Source organism: Lissotriton helveticus, chromosome 10 (genome assembly GCF_964261635.1).
Source record: "Lissotriton helveticus chromosome 10, aLisHel1.1, whole genome shotgun sequence".
Lineage (NCBI taxonomy): Eukaryota > Metazoa > Chordata > Amphibia > Caudata > Salamandridae > Lissotriton > Lissotriton helveticus.
Window position 1 is genome coordinate 128,060,320 of NC_136071.1, and position 16,824 is coordinate 128,077,143.

General features: G+C 48.2%; 1 protein-coding gene across 2 annotated transcripts in view; it reads left to right on the plus strand.

The window, feature by feature from the left end:
- Window positions 1-16,824, plus strand: part of GET4 (guided entry of tail-anchored proteins factor 4) — a 161,269-nt gene that overhangs the window by 102,089 nt on the left and 42,356 nt on the right. The gene's annotated exons all lie outside the window — the stretch shown is intronic.

Consider the following 16,824-nt stretch of genomic DNA (forward strand, 5'->3'; position numbering starts at 1 on the left):
CAAGTCAGATCCCCATGAGGTGTGTATCCTCTGCCTTCCCTCTTCCCACATCCCAGAGGAGTGCGAGATCTGTCAAGGCTTCTCTGGCAGGACCCTGAAGGACAGAATGAAGATAAGGCTTCAGGGCCTCGAAGAAAGAAGACTGAAGGCTCAAGGTGGGTCTGGAGGGGCTTCATCTGCCCATGCTGAGGCCTCTGGGGGGCTCCCCAGGGGCAGGAAGTCCAGCAAACGTCCCCATTCTCCGTCTGGGTCGGTGGCACCCACTACGACGTCGAGAGGACGGTCCAAGGCCGTCTTCCCCGTCTCCCCAGGGCTCTGGGTCGAGACAACGTCGATGTCGATGGATTTGCATAGGCCGCCGTCGAACCCCGTGACGGTTTCTTCGTCGTTGTCTTCGACGTCGAGTGATCGGCGTCGACTGGTCCGGCGTCGGCGCTCGCTGTCGAGGCGACACCGTCGATCGCCGTCGAGGGACAGGATATCATCGTCGTCGAGGGGATCTTCGTCGTCGAGACCGCCGTCGAAGCGAAAGAGGTCGCCGGCGAGACGGAAGAGGTCGCCGGCGAGACGGAAGAGGTCGCCGGCGAGACGGAAGAGGTCGCCGTCGAGGCGGAAGAGGTCGCCGTCGAGGCGGAAGAGGTCGCCGTCGAGGCGGAAGAGGTCGCCGTCGGGGCGGTCGAGGTAGACGTCGAGACATTCGAAGGCGACGTCGAGGCGGTCGCGGTCGCCGTCGAGGCGCAAGAGATCGCCGTCGAGACACAGAGGATCGTCGTCGAGATGGTCCGGGTCGACGTCGAGACATGGCAGGCGTCCGACGCCGAAGCTGATGAGACGGTCGACGCCGAAGGGGCGCTCGCCGTCGAGGGACCTACGTTCGACGTCTGGTCAACGTTCGTCGGCGTCGAGGGATCGTGCTGCGCGGCCTAGGGCTGTGGGGGGCTCCCCTCAGTCCGGGAAGGATGGTGGCTCACCGGGATCGGTGTACGCGGAGGTGTATACTCCGAAGAAGTCTGTTACACCTCCTCCTCCGTTACCAAGAGGTCCGCATCCGAGGACTCCAACCCCTCCTCCGTTGCCTCCACTTCCGGCTGGACCACGGACCCCTGTCCTGAGAAGCCTCCACCGGTTCCACCGAGGTCGGTCTCTTTACCCAGACTACCGACCCCTCCCAAGAAGACTCCTAAGTCTAAGGAACCGCCCAAGCCCAGGACGGCCGTCCCGGGGAAACCGGATGAACGTCCGAGGCCCAGGAGATCGAGATCGCGCTCCAGATGGAGAGAACGATCGAGGAGCAGACACAGATCCTCCACCCGTTCTAGACGTCGCCATAGGGGCCATAGATCCAGGTCCCGTACGACCTCTGGGACCCGCTCCTATTCACCTACTTTGTCCGATTCCCCGGAGACTAGGGTGTCTCCGATCGACGACATCGGTACATTCCAGGAGGTTCTCCTGAGGGGGGCTGCGAAGTTGGGTATCACGGTGACGGCTCCTACGCCTAGGACGTCCGTGATATTCGAGACTTTGCACAAGAAGCACCTGTCTCGCCCTCTGTTGCCTTTGGTGCCAGGACTGGTTGAACCTGCACAAGAGCTGTTTCTTACGCCTGCGGTGGTGAAGGCTGCCCCGTCCAGACTTCTGAAGAAATACAGGGCGCCTGACTCGGACCCTGCCTTCTTGAGGGTGGACCCAGTGCCCGACTCAGTGACGGCGGCCAGGAAGCAACATTCTACCTCCCCGTCCTCCACCGTGCCTCCGGATAAGGAGAGCCGCTGGATTGATTCGGCAGGAAGGAAGGCGTGTGGGACTTCTTCCACCACGATGAAGGCTTCCAGCGACTCGGCATTACTTGGACGGTATGACCGTGCGCTGTGGGATTCCCTGGAACAGTTCGCGAACCTTGTGCCGCGTGACAGGAAGGAGGACTTCATGGAGATCGTTAAGGAGGGGATGCTGGTCTCGAACCAGGCCATAAGTGCCGCGGCGGATATCTCCTTGTTGGCTGCACATGGCTACTGCCACGGTATCAACCAACGACGCCATGCGTGGCTCAGGCTTACGTCACTCAAGCCTGAGGCGCAACAGCGAGTGGCCAATCTGCCGTTTTCCGGGGATACGCTCTTCGGGAAACACGCAGATGACGAAATGGCCCGGATGAAGGCCGAGGCGGAAACCCTGACGGCTGTGGGCTTGGAGAAGCCCAAAGACAAGAAACCCTACCGCCAGTTCCAACGGCGGTTCGGCTCGCAGGGGAAAGGAAGAGGACAGTCTTCGGGACAACAGCAGCAGCAACAACAGCAGCAGTTCCGAAGACCCTTCCAGAAACGCCAGAGGGGTAGAGGTGGACAGCAATCCTCTACCGCGAACAAGGGCCCGGCTGGGTCTCGACCCTGAGCGGTTACTTCCCCTTCGTCCGTTACCCGCTCCGGTGGGGGGAAGCGTTAAATTTTTTCTGGCAGAGTGGAGAAAAATTACTCAGGACAAGTGGGTGCTGAATATTGTTTGCAATGGATACAGTCTTCGGTTCATCAGCCCTCCTCCATCGATTCCTCCGGTCAGCTCGCAGTACCAGCTGCGAGAGCTGCAGGCGGAGGCCGATATCCTGTTAAGGAAAAGGGCGATAGAGGACGTACCTCTGTCTCAAAGAGGAAGAGGTCTGTACTCCCGGTTCTTTCTGGTCCGCAAGAAGGACAAGAACGAGTTCAGGCCCATTCTGGACTTGCGACAGGCAAACAAGTGGATTCGCAGAGAAAAGTTTTGCATGCTGTCGTTGCATCAGATCTACCCTGAGTTGCAACGAGGAGATTGGATGTGTGCCATAGACCTACAGGATGCATACTTCCATGTGCCCATTGCATGCAAACACAGGAAGTTTCTGCGATTTCAAGTCGGCACCAATCACTATCAGTACACGGTACTTCCATTCGGGCTGAAGTCTGCGCCCAGGACATTCTCGAAGTGCATGGCAGTGGTAGCGGCACACCTGAGGAAGAACAAGGTGTTTGTCTACCCGTACCTGGACGATTGGCTGATCAAGGCCTCCTCCTTCTCGGAAGCTCAAGCACACTTCCAGAAGACGTGCGTTCTATTGAACAAGCTGGGGTTGCACATCAACCTGTCCAAGTCTGTCCCGACTCCGGTCCAGTGCATCCAGTACTTGGGAGCCTCCATCGATACGTTGTCAGCAAGCGTGTCTCCTTCGGAGGAGAGAAGTTTATCACTCCTTCGGAAGGCTCAGGCTCTTATGGCTGCTCCATCGACAACAGTGAGGGCGGTGTCGTCTCTACTGGGATCGATGGCCTCTTGTATCTTCCTGACGCCACATGCACGGCTGCACATGAGACCGCTGCAAGAGTGCTTAGAAGATCAATGGGACCAGAGGAGAGGATCTTGGGACGACAAGATACGACTGTCTCTACATGCTCTTCAGTCTCTGAAGTGGTGGTGTTCAGCGGAGAATCTCCTCAGAGGGGTTCCCTTCCACAAGGACATTCCCACTCAGACTATCGTGACGGATGCTTCTCTCCAGGGCTGGGGAGCGCACTCCGGAGACCTACAGATTCAAGGGACGTGGTCCCCGACGGAGTCCACGTACCACATCAATTTCCTGGAACTCAGAGCTGTTCACTTGGCGCTGTAGGCCTTTCATCCGTCCTTTCAGACCAACTCTCTGCTTGTTCAGACGGACAACACGACAACGATGTATTACCTCAACAAGCAGGGGGGCTCGAGATCACGCACTCTGTCACAGGAGGCGCAGGCGATCTGGCACTGGCTTCTGGTTTGAGGACTGTCGATAACGGCCACGCATCTGCCAGGTGTACAGAATGTTCAGGCAGACGAATTGAGCAGACTGATTCAGGAGAACCACGAATGGGTCATAAACGACGAAGTACTAGGAGAAGTCTTCGCAAGGTGGGGGAACGCCAGACGTAGATCTGTTCGCCACCGCCGAAAACAGCAAATGCCGAGACTTCGCCTCCAGGTACTACCAGCCAGGGACGCTGGGGAACGCGTTATGGATCAACTGGTCGAACAGCTTTCTGTACGCTTTTCCGCCCGTTCCCCTGATTCTGACGGTTCTCATCAAGCTGTCCCAGTCCAGGGCGCGGATGATACTGATTGCCCCGGAATGGCCCAGACAGTGGTGGTTCACGGACCTGCTTCACCGGTCTCTCCTTCCTCACATGAAGCTGCCGTGCAGGCCTGACCTTCTCACGAAGTTCGGGGGGAGGTTGGTGCACCCCAACCTCGTGTCTTTGAGTTTGGCGGCATGGCTCCTGAAATAGTGCAATATGGCCATCTAAATCTCCCTGAGGATTGTATGGACATACTGAAGGAGGCTAAGCGACCTTCCACTAGGACTTCTTATGCTTACAAGTGGAAGAGGTTTTGCATCTGGTGCAAGTCTAAGAACTATGACCCGACTACATGCAAGGAGGATGTCATCCTTCCATATCTGCTGCATCTGGCGCAGTCTGGCCTTAATGTTCATTCCATTAAGGTTCATCTGGCTGCTTTGACTGCCTACAGGAAATGCCCTTCACAGACTTCCTTCTTCCAGATCCCTGTGATCAAAGATTTTTTGGAAGGCTTGAAGAAAGTGTTCCCTCCTGTCAGGCTTCCTTCGCCTTCGTGGGACTTGAATGTGGTGCTGTCCAGATTGATGAAGGAGCCTTTTGAACCTATTCATAAGGCTTTGTTGCAGCACCTGTCCTGGAAGGCGGCGTTCCTCGTGGCCATTACATCGGCCCGCAGGGTGAGTGAAATTCAGGCGTTGTGTTGCCAAGAACCTTATACTGTATTTCATGCTGCTAAGGTTGTTATGCGTACTCACCCTAAGTTTCTTCCCAAGGTTGTTTCTGATTTTCATATCAACCAGACTATAACTCTACCTACGTTCTTTCAGAATCCTTCATCTCCAGCGGAAAAGTCTTTGCATTCCCTGGATGTTAGGAGGGTGCTGAAATTTTATCTGGATAAAACCAGAGATATTCGTAGGTCAGACCAATTGTTCATCAATTATGGATCGGTCAGGACAGGTCTTGCTACCTCTAAACAGTCCATCTCTAGGTGGATTGTGTCCTGCATACAATTGTGTTACTACAAAGCTAATAAGTCCTTAGGGGGCAAACCTAAGGCTCATTCCACCAGGGGCAAAGCTGCCACGACAGCTATGCTCCGTAATGTTCCCATTGCAGAGATCTGCAAGGCGGCCACTTGGAAGTCGGTCCATACCTTTGCTAAGCATTACTGCCTGGACTCTGATGCCAGGGCAGACGCTCAGGTTGGGCAGGCTTCGCTGCGGAATCTGTTCGCACAATAGTGGTGTGATTTTTTTATTCTCCACCGCCGCTTGGTGTGGGGATGGGCTTGCCATTCTATTCACTAGATTATGACTATACACAGAGATCCCCTACTACAGAAGGAGTAGTTTCTGTCCTGTAACTCCAGTTCTGTAGTAGGGGTATCTCTGTTATAGTCATAAGCGCCCGCCCTCCTCCCCGGTGGAGAGAGAGATATTCATGTAAGGAATGCTACAGGTCTGGCGTGTTACGCCTTCAAAAAGAACTGAAAGTAACTGGGACCTGCAGGGCATTCTGGGATACTGTGATGTTCTGGAAAGTTCTCTTAAAGGCACAGTATCCTGTTCTGAGCCACATAATGGCAGCCTATGGGGCTTGTCTGTCCGGGTTCTTCTCTCTATCACTCCTGAGGGATTTTGCTGGTAAAGCAAGGGAAATCTGTACAGGCTTTGCTGTTTTGTGGATTTTATGGTGGAATTTCTAGTTGAAGTACTGGACAGTGTAGCCTTTTTAGGCTGCATTATCTGTCTTTAAATTCTCTCTTAAGTGTCTATGCATTTCTGCATTTTTTGACACTGTAAGAGATTATTTTTGATTGCTCCGGGGTCCACGCACATGGGCGGGACTATTCACTAGATTATGACTATAACGGAGATACCCCTACTACAGAACTGGAGTTACAGGACAGAAACTACTCCATATTTGTATTGAGCTAATGGATTTTTAATTGTTATAAATAGTCAACTTTTGGCTTTGTTCTCAGTCAAGGTCAAAAACAAAGATTTTGATACCTTTGACTAAAGCTATTGCTTTACATTGAATAAAACGTAGTGTGTGTACTATTTACATGCATTTCCTTACCTCTTTTATGGTCCTTCACTGTCTGCATTTTTAGAATCGTTTGAGGTATTTGGGGAGTTGGTTTTGGTTTGGCATGATTTTAGTAGGTTTTGTTTTTGTCGCCGTTTGTGCTTCTTTTGCACATTTGAGGCTGTATGCCAAATGCCACCAACCAGCTCAGCTCTGCGTCCTAGTGCAATAGTCTATGTAGGGTCGAGTTCCTGCACATGAATGCATGTTTATTTCATTCAACAATAAGCGAGTTTGGTCTTGGTTTCTGTTTCTAAGGTTTGAATGTTTTGGATGTAATGGGTCAACTCACCAGCTAAACAAGGAACGAGAAGCAAAGAAACCTTTGTGAATAACACAACATGTACAGATAGTATGTGATGTACATGTCCGTTTGTTAAGTTTAATGTCAGTATAATTATCTTTATGTTGAATGGGGAAAAGTGCCTAATGATCTGCCTCCGATTGAAAAACGTGCGTTTCAAGTCTTCATAGAACCTTCTTAGCATAAGGGGCAGACCTTCATTCTCATAATCTGAAGGTCGTGAGTTCGGAACACTTAGTGGGCATGTGTTTTGCGATATAAGTGTTTGCATTTTGATATTCTCCAGCCACCTATTTTAGATTATACTTAACATTCTATCTTCTCCCAGATTAGTTTTATATCAGGACGTAGTTTGTAAAATAAATATAAACACTTAATACTTTGGCAGCTAAGTTTATTGGCTGTATTTTAGATCCTTCTACATTTCTGTTTGACAATGCAGTGTAAATTATTAAACATGTGCTATTCTTCTACAGTATGATGCTGATTTTAATTGTCAAATTGTGCTAGACAAATATAAGCACTAGAATTTCAAGTTCACACTATACTGTAATAATTGAGCACAGCTGTTTGCTCTACATTTGTGGGCATCCTTGGTGAATGGCGGGATGCAGTAACTGACTGAGGTTAATGTGTAATTGGATCATCCACTAAAGAGTAAGTTAAAAACAAAGGATCATCAAGCAGTGGGCTACATTTTCCGGATATAGGGCCAGACCGACGTGTCCATAACCTAGTAAGATACTGCTGCTCTCCTAAGGCACCAAAGTAAAAGCACTCCAGAGGAGAAAAGGGAGAATTAGAGTGAAATGGACAGAAAGTGGAAGAAGGTTGTTGAATGGGAAGGGACAGCAGCATATAAACATTCAGGTAGGGCTTTGTGTCAGTGCCCCACTGAATGTATTGCTGCTATGGTTAATAATGGTGGCACCTCACTCTTGTGGTCCGTGGGTTGTTAAAGGGGTTCTTACATGCCCTCAAGGGTCTAAGGATTGGTGGTATGCATAGAATGTACTGATGACACGGTTCTGAGAAGGTTATGATTTTACTGAAGGAGGAGTTGAGGAAGGATGTAATTCTGCATTGCTGGATGAAGTTGTTTTTCATGATATTTGATTAAATGTGAATTGCACTTTGGATCCACTGCCTCCTTCCTTTTATTCACCACATTAGCAACAAGCGGAAGAACCCGTCCATGGATCTCAACCAGCAATGTATCCTTCCAATCCTATTTAATGAAAGCTCATAGGTTAAGTAGTTTTGAGCCGGGTCCGAAAACTATTTTAATGACCCATGCCAGCCTTAAAGGCTTAGGAGCTGTATTCATGCAGATTATAGATGGTCACAAGAACTCTATGAATTACTTACTCCATTATAGAAAAGGAAGCCAATTATTGGTCTATAAGAAAGTTACTTTGGGGTTGTGCATTTAAGATTAAAACTGGCCACAAAATGTAAATTTTTTTATGCATGAAGATGTAGACTGTTTTATGTACAATAGGCAAATGGTTGGCAGCTCTTCAGGAATTTAGTTTAACTCCTGTGCCTGGTGCATAAAGTTTGTTAGCTGATCAACAGATCTTCATCGCAAGACCCAGCAAAATCTACAGTAGTAAGAAAGAAATTTCTCGATACGAGACTACTATTTAAAAAAAAATGAACATCAACTATGGTATAATATATCCTGGCTGCTGCAAAATCACCAACAAGAACAAAACAAAAACTTTTAATGAACCACAAGAATTACAAAATTTCCTCTACAATTTGAGCCCTTCAGTAATGATAACCAATCAGTCCTCCCATCTCGATCAAATATTCCAACCAGCAGCCCACTCCAGTACTCCCAATAGAAAATGGGAGCGACCCCACCACTCTCCAACTGACTTTAACTCAATTTCTTATTGTGATGGGCCACACGACCTGTAAGGGCGACCCTCTCAGATTATCCGCTTTCTCTTGTTCAATAACACCATCCCCCATATCGGTTGATCTAGGCGGGTTTGTTCTTATCGGAGTCTGTTGGCCTAGTTCTATTGTACTTTCTCTTCGGCTCCTCTCATTTAATGGACCGTGAATCATCTCAAATGCATCTGTGGAATGTAAAAGGAATCAATAACGCATTAAAAAGACAGACAATCCTCACCCACCTGAAAAAGCTGAGATGTAAAATCGTTCTTATACAAGAAATTCTCCTAATGAATTTGAAAGCCTCAAACTGGAAAGAAACTGTGTATGAGACATTTCCTTCTTGCAAGCTGTAAATAAAAATACTACTACACACCCTCTCCTGGCAACATCCATTTCTTGAAAGAAATAGAACACAATCATGGAGATCCCATATCATCAAGACTTAAACTTTGGGTGAAGATTGCATGTCCTTTATCAATGTCATATTAGATGATAAACTCATCCCCAGCAAATTTAAAAAGGCATTCCAAAAACATATAATGAATGAAAATTTGACTGATCTGTTGGACCTTGCCAACCCCATCAAGCAAGAATTTGCTTTCTACTCTGATCCCCACACCTCAAAGATCCCTATTCAAACTCTGTAGATACAGATATTGGATCTTTAGGATCACGCCACTTGTCGACCAGGCTGGAGAACGGAACAGTAAACAGTGCCCCCAGATGAAGGTGCAACACCAAACTATTTAAATGGCCCAAATGATATGTTATAAATCCAAGATATTTTTAAAAACAATTTGGGATATTCATGCAATGCAGAAAAGAAAAACGTCATTATCACACATCACATTATTGCACTTACTGAGCATGCTATGCAAACCTAGCCATTACAATAGTAAGAGGAGTGATGGAACCATTATAGCATGCATTCCAGATCAGGAACTGCTGCATCACAGCCTTGCGCACATACAAAAGTAGAATCCAAAGCATCAGCATTATCTCTTTTATGAGGCATTAGCATCACTGAGCCTATTCAGCATCACAACTTTCCTGCACCATTAACATAACCCCCAGTTGCAGGAGCATGATTAGGGCATTGCAGGTAAGACTGCAAGGAAGCCCATATTCCCTTCGGTCATGATGTCATGATGTAAGGGATCTAGGGAGGACACACACCTGAGTTGGGTAAGCCTCTTAACTGCTTGCTACAGTGTGCCAGATCTCCGAGCCATTCTTTTCGTGTGGGTGTACATCCCTGTCCCCTCCTCACAGCCACTATTTTATTTAGCACCATCAATGCTGTAGCTGTGAGCTTCCAAATCTCTGGAGGAACCTCTTCAACATATACCAGAAGCCATTTTTTTGGGCCAGTAATGAGGTGCAATACAGTTGTGGTTAGCGCAATAGTTAAAGTATTCAAGTAGCTCAGGACATGGACACAGGCCTGGTCCACTTAGAAATAGCCTCTGTTGCCTCACATCTCGAGTAATCTTTAGTATTCCTTAGTCTACTAGTGTACAAACTCCATTGGGAGTAGTATATCCTGTGAAGGTAGTTAATAATGTGCAGCATTCAGTTTGCTGTTGGGTGATAGGGACCAAGTTTGAGTGCAACGGTATGACTAATCTGCTTCCAAAAGTTGTCCTTTTTAGATCTTGACCCATTTAGTTTTAGCCTTCTGATTACATTGAGATATATAGGCAGGTAACCAGACCTTTGGTGAGAATGTTTGGAAATGGCAAGGCTCTTGTGGGAACGATTAATAAACTGCCCTGCAACCAGCATGCAGGCTATAGTAAGTAAATGTTTCAAGCAGGGTACGTCTTTTACTTAGGTCGCGCCCCTGCAGCAAGACGTATTGCCTCTTGGGAAATAGATTCTCAAAGTATTTAATTTTATTTTCTGTAATAGCCACGTGGATTTCTTCTTGGATGTTGGAGTGAACTTAGGGTGTTGCAGAAGAAGTAATGGGGGGAGGGGTACTAAATGCATAAACATGTGGGGCTAGTTATCATTCAGTTCATGGCCGTAATGTACATCTTGCCGCATCAGTTTCGGCCCTCTAAATTGGTGATGGAGAGGGCCTACAAGAGATGGGAATGCGATATACTCTTCTAAAGCAACATGCGGTGGCAATGGAGTCAGACGACTCCATTGCAAACACAAAATGTGCTTGCACACACAAATTGAGCTCCAAGTCTGGAATTCGCCCTGGTCATATAGCAATGGTAATACTACTTAATGAAAACTAGGCTGTTTGTCCGCCCATTCCAGTTTAACCATTAGATATGTGTCTTAAAGTATTTTGGAAGCACTATCGGAATATTCAGAAATAGTTAAAGAAAGTTTAGCTAAACAACCATTTTCATCAGCAAGATTAGATAAGAAGAGCTGGCAAACAGTTAATTTGCAGTTCAGGATTGGAAATAATTCATCTGTAAAACCCTAGAGAGATCTCGATTTAATCCACACATGTAAGTACTTGGCTGAGACTGCACCTTATTGAAGTGGTTATTCGGGTGAACACTGTTGTATGCATTCAGAAAAGTGGTATTTGGGAAATTTGCTCCAATTCATGCACAGGCCTTATAATGCAATGAAGTTGATATATTCCCTTATAATCGGGGACAGATTACTCCTGGGATTTCGTATATATGAAACCATGTCCTAGATATATATAATAATATTAACAGCTGTCTGTTTGTGAAGTTGAATGCAACTTGGGAGTGGCACTTCCTCAGTCTGGCTAGCGGTTCCGCCACGAGCAAATATAGCGAACTATCAGCATCCCAAACTAGCAGTGGCGGCTCCTCCGGTAAGGCGAAGGCAGAGGAGCTTCACAACACTGCTTTTTAGCAATAAAATAAAAGGAAAATAAAATAACTTGAGTTATCATGTTTGGGTTTTCTACTTGTGCAGCTTTGCGTGAGAGAGCAGGGGAGGAGTGGTAGCACTCTCCTTAGTGCGCAATGACTGCTTGGCCAGCCTTTATCGCTAGTGAAAATTCAATAAAGTGTATTCAACAAAAAAAAAAAAAAAAATATATATATATATATATATATATATATATATATATATATATATATATATATATATATATATATATATATATATATATATATATATATATATATATATATATATATATATATATATATATATATATATATATATATATATATATATATATATATATATATATATATACCCCCCCTAGGCCTGCTCAGGGGGGTCCCAGAAGCCCCCCCAGGCCCCCAAAAAATATTTTTTTTCGGAAAATCGTGGGGGTACAGAGTACAGTAAGCTTACCGTACGCTTACTCTACTCTGTACGGTGTGCGTACCCTCGCGATTTTTCGAAAACATATTTATTTTTTTGGCCTGGGGGGCCTTGTGGGGCCCCCTGAGCAGGCCTAGGGGGTCAGGGTGCTTCTACCCTGCCCCCTTTGCGTGTTTTGCACCTTTGTTTCACTGCTTTCTTGTGCCTTATTTCTACCGAGGCACAAGATGGCTGCCAACACTTCCTGGTTTGGAGTGTTGACAGACAGTGGCAGCCAATCAGCATGCATTTCACAGGAAAGCAGCATGCTCATTGGCTGTCAACACTTCTAACAAGGAATTGTTGGCATTCATCTTGTGCTAGGTAGACCGAGACACAAAAGATGCAGAGCTCACAGCCCACACAGCTCTCACAGCTCTCACAGCCCACACAGCTCACAGCCCACACAGCTCACAGCCCACACAGCCCACACAGCCCACACCGTCCTCACAGCCCACACAGCCCACACAGCCCACACGGCTCACACAGCCCACACGGCTCTCACAGCCCACACGGCTCTCACAGCCCACACGGCTCTCACAGCCCACACGGCTCTCACAGCCCACACGGCTCTCACAGCCCACACAGCTCTCACAGCCCACACAGCTCTCACAGCCCACACAGATCTCACAGCCCACACAGCTCTCTCAGCCCACACAGCTCTCCCAGCTCGCACAGCCCTCACAGCCCACATCCCTCCCAGCCCATACAGCTCTCACAGCCCACACAGCTCTCACAGCCCACACAGCTCTCACAGCCCACACAGCTCTCACAGCCCACACAGCTCTCACAGCCCACACAGCTGTCACAGCCCACACAGCTCTCACAGCCCACACAGCTGTCACAGCCCACACAGCTGTCACAGCCCACACAGCTGTCACAGCCCACACAGCTGTCACAGCCCGCACAGCTGTCACAGCCCACACGGCTGTCGCAGCCCGCACAGCTCTCACAGCTCTCACAGCCCGCACAGCTCTCACAGCCCGCACAGCCCTCGCAGCCCGCACAGCCCTCGCAGCCCGCACAGCCCTCGCAGCCCGCACAGCCCTCGCAGCCCGCACAGCTCTCGCAGCCCGCACAGCTCTCGCAGCCCGCACAGCTCTCGCAGCCCGCACAGCTCTCGCAGCCCGCACAGCTCTCGCAGCCCGCACAGCTCTCGCAGCCCGCACAGCTCTCGCAGCCCGCACAGCTCACAGCCCGCACAGCCCACACCGTCCTCACAGCCCACACAGCCCACACAGCCCACACGGCTCTCACAGCCCACACGGCTCTCACAGCCCACACAGCTCTCACAGCCCACACAGCTCTCACAGCCCACACAGATCTCACAGCCCACACAGCTCTCTCAGCCCACACAGCTCTCTCAGCCCACACAGCTCTCTCAGCTCGCACAGCCCACACAGCCCACACAGCTCGCACAGCCCACACAGCTCGCACAGCCCACACAGCTCTCCCAGCTCGCACAGCCCTCACAGCCCACATCCCTCCCAGCCCATACAGCTCTCACAGCCCATACAGCTCTCACAGCCCATACAGCTCTCACAGCCCACACAGCTCTCACAGCCCACACAGCTCTCACAGCCCACACAGCTGTCACAGCCCACACAGCTGTCACAGCCGTCACAGCCCACACAGCTGTCACAGCCCACACAGCTGTCACAGCCCACACAGCTGTCACAGCCCGCACAGCTGTCACAGCCCACACGGCTGTCGCAGCCCGCACAGCTCTCACAGCTCTCACAGCCCGCACAGCTCTCACAGCCCGCACAGCCCTCGCAGCCCGCACAGCCCTCGCAGCCCGCACAGCCCTCGCAGCCCGCACAGCCCTCGCAGCCCGCACAGCTCTCGCAGCCCGCACAGCTCTCGCAGCCCGCACAGCTCTCGCAGCCCGCACAGCTCTCGCAGCCCGCACAGCTCTCGCAGCCCGCACAGCTCTCGCAGCCCGCACAGCTCTCGCAGCCCGCACAGCTCTCGCAGCCCGCACAGCTCTCGCAGCCCGCACAGCTCACAGCCCGCACAGCTCTCACAGCCCGCACAGCTCACAGCCCACACAGCCCTCGCAGCCTCCACAGCTCTCGCAGCCCTCACAGCCCACACAGCTCTCACAGCTCACAGCTCTCACAGCCCATACAGCTCACAGCCCACACAGCCCACACAGCCCTCACAGCCCACACAGCCCACACAGCCCACACAGCCCTCACAGCCCTCACAGCTCTCACAGCCCTCGCAAAGATAATACCAGCAGCGAACAAGCACTGGCAAAGACAATAACGGCAGCAAACAAACACTGGCAAAGACAATAACGGCAGCAAACAAACACTGGCAAAGACAATAACGGCAGCAAAGAAACACTGGCAAAGACAATAACGGCAGCAAAGAAACACTGGCAAAGACAATAACGGCAGCAAACAAACACTGACAAAGATAATACAATCAGGGGGGCAGGGCACGAAAAACGGCACAATCGGGACAGAAGGCCCGACAAACGGCACAATCAGGGGGGCAGAAGGCACGAAAAAACGGCACAATCAGGGGGGCAGAAGGCACGAAAAAACGGCACAATTAGTGGGCAGAAGGCAACAAATACGGCACAATCAGGGAGCAGAAGGCAAGAAATATGGCACAATCAGGGTGCAGAAGGCAAGAAATATGGCACAATCAGGGTGCAGAAGGCAAGAAATCTGGCACAATCAGGGTGCAGAAGGCAAGAAATACGGCACAATCAGGGGGCAGAAGCCAAGAAATACGGCACAATCAGGGGGGAAGAAGCAAGAAATACGGCACAATCAGGGGGGCAGAAGGCAAGAAATACGGCACAATCAGAGAGCATCTTGCTCCGGTCCAAAAATCGGATCCCTAGGGCTGCTCAGGTGGTCCCACAAGGATATTAACATATTTAAACGTTATCCGCTAATAGAATTAGCATTTTAAAAACCTTGCAAATTCACTGAAAAAACCATAGGTTTCAAGCCTTATATAGTTAGGAATTAGCATTTAAAAATCCTTTGAAATTCAGTTAAAAAAACATAGTTTTCAGGCCTTATATAGTTGGGTATTAGCATTTAAAAAACCTTGCAAATTCACTGAAAAAACCATAGGTTTCAGGCCTTATATAGTTAGGAATTAGCATTTAAAAAGCCTTTGAAATTCACTGAAAAAACCATAGGTTTCAGTCCTTGTATAGTTAGGAATTAGCATTTAAAAAACCTTGCAAATTCACTGAAAAAACCATAGGTTCAGGTCGTATATAGTTAGGAATTAGCATTTAAAAAACCATTGAAATTGCTCCTATATAGTTAGTTGTACTAACTATATTTCGCGCACCCGCAATCCACTGCTGATGTCATTCATGACATGGTCAGTGACATCACTGATGACATCTCAAATGACATCACTGGTGACATCATCCAGTGACTGTGTGTTTCTGTAAAGTTTAAATATGTTTTACATATTGAAGAATGAGTAGATGTATAAGTGCCTGGATGAAAGATTTAGTAGGTACATGACTGAATGTATGAGTGAGTGATTAAATGTGTCTTACTGAATGCATGGGTTAGTGACTAAACTGTCTGAATGTGCGCATCAGTATGTCTGTTGTTGTGTAAGCAACTGCATGTGTTGATCAGTAGCTATATGAGTGGCTATATGTGTTATTGATTGTTTGCCCAAGTATTTGTATGGGAGACTGAGTGTGTGTGTGGGTAGCTGGCATATATAAATGACTATACATAAGAGCCACTGATTGTGCGAGTGGCTGTATGGATCATTGTGTACTTGTATCAGTAATTGTATAACAAAGTAAGTATGTGTTAGTATATGTTTGAATAAGTAAGGTGTGTGTATAACTGTATAGTGAAGGAAATGAAAGTGTGATTGATTCTTTGCATGACTGACTAGATGTGTGAGTAACTCCATGGATGAGTGGCAGAGTGTGAGTGTCTGTATAGGTGTTTGAGTGCAGATGATAGTGTTGTATTGATGAGTGACTGTATGTATGAGTGATTCTATGGGTAAATGATTGGATGTGTGTATAGACCTAGCAATCAGTGTGTGCATATGTAGTAACTGGTATTGGTGTGTCAATGGTTTCAAGAATGGTAGTCTGTGTTTAAAACTAGGTGTATCAAAGGTTATATTAGAGTGTGAAGAAGTGCATCGTATTATCACATGAATGATATCATCAGTGATGTGATCAGTGATGTCAATTGAGATGTCATCAGTGATGTCACTGAGCATGTCATGAATGATGTAATATGTGACATCATCAGCAGTGGATTGCGGGTGCGCGAAATATAGCTAGTACAACTAACTATATAGGAGCAATTTCAATGGTTTTTTAAATGCTAATTCCTAACTATATATGACCTGAAACCTATGGTTTTTTCAGTGAATATATATTGTGATCAAGCGCTCTGGGAAGCGCGAAACGCGTCGTGATGACTGGGAGCACCGCAACTAAAGAAATCATTTTTTGCTCTTATCTTGGGTCCGCGTCCGTATTTGCAGCCTGGAGAAAGCCTGCGCCTTGCCGGATTATCCTTGGAATATATATCTAGATATCTAGATATCTAGATATCTATTCCATATCCAACATCAGTTACCCCATTTAGAAGAGTCGGCTTACAGGTAGGTAAATCTTCGTTTATTGTGCAAGTTGTCAGCGTAGTGCAGGAAAACAGAGTCGAAATGCAATAATGAGCCTGACGCGTTTCATGCTTCTCGAGCATTTCTTCAGAGGCTTATTTGAACATTTCTTGGAGCAGGCAAATTATTATTATTATTATATTTAAATTTGTAAAGCGCGCAGCTACCCGGAGGTTTCCCGGCGCTAGGGACAGGAAATTAATCCTTCACACCTGCCTCAGTGGGTGTCGGCTCTCGCAGAGCCTGTTGGTGTTCGTAGTTTCTTTAGTGTTGCTCCAGTGAGCTGCTCCCAAAACCGTGTCAATGTTCACAATGAATAAAACCTCAGTGGGTCTGGAAATCGTCACGCTGCTTCTGGGCTGCATATCAAAACTTGCACTGCGACCTTCCTGCCCTTAATGTTGCTTGCCAGGTGGCTGCAACTCGGTCTGTGGTTTTATTAATGTGAAACACCTTTGACTCTCTGCACTTCCG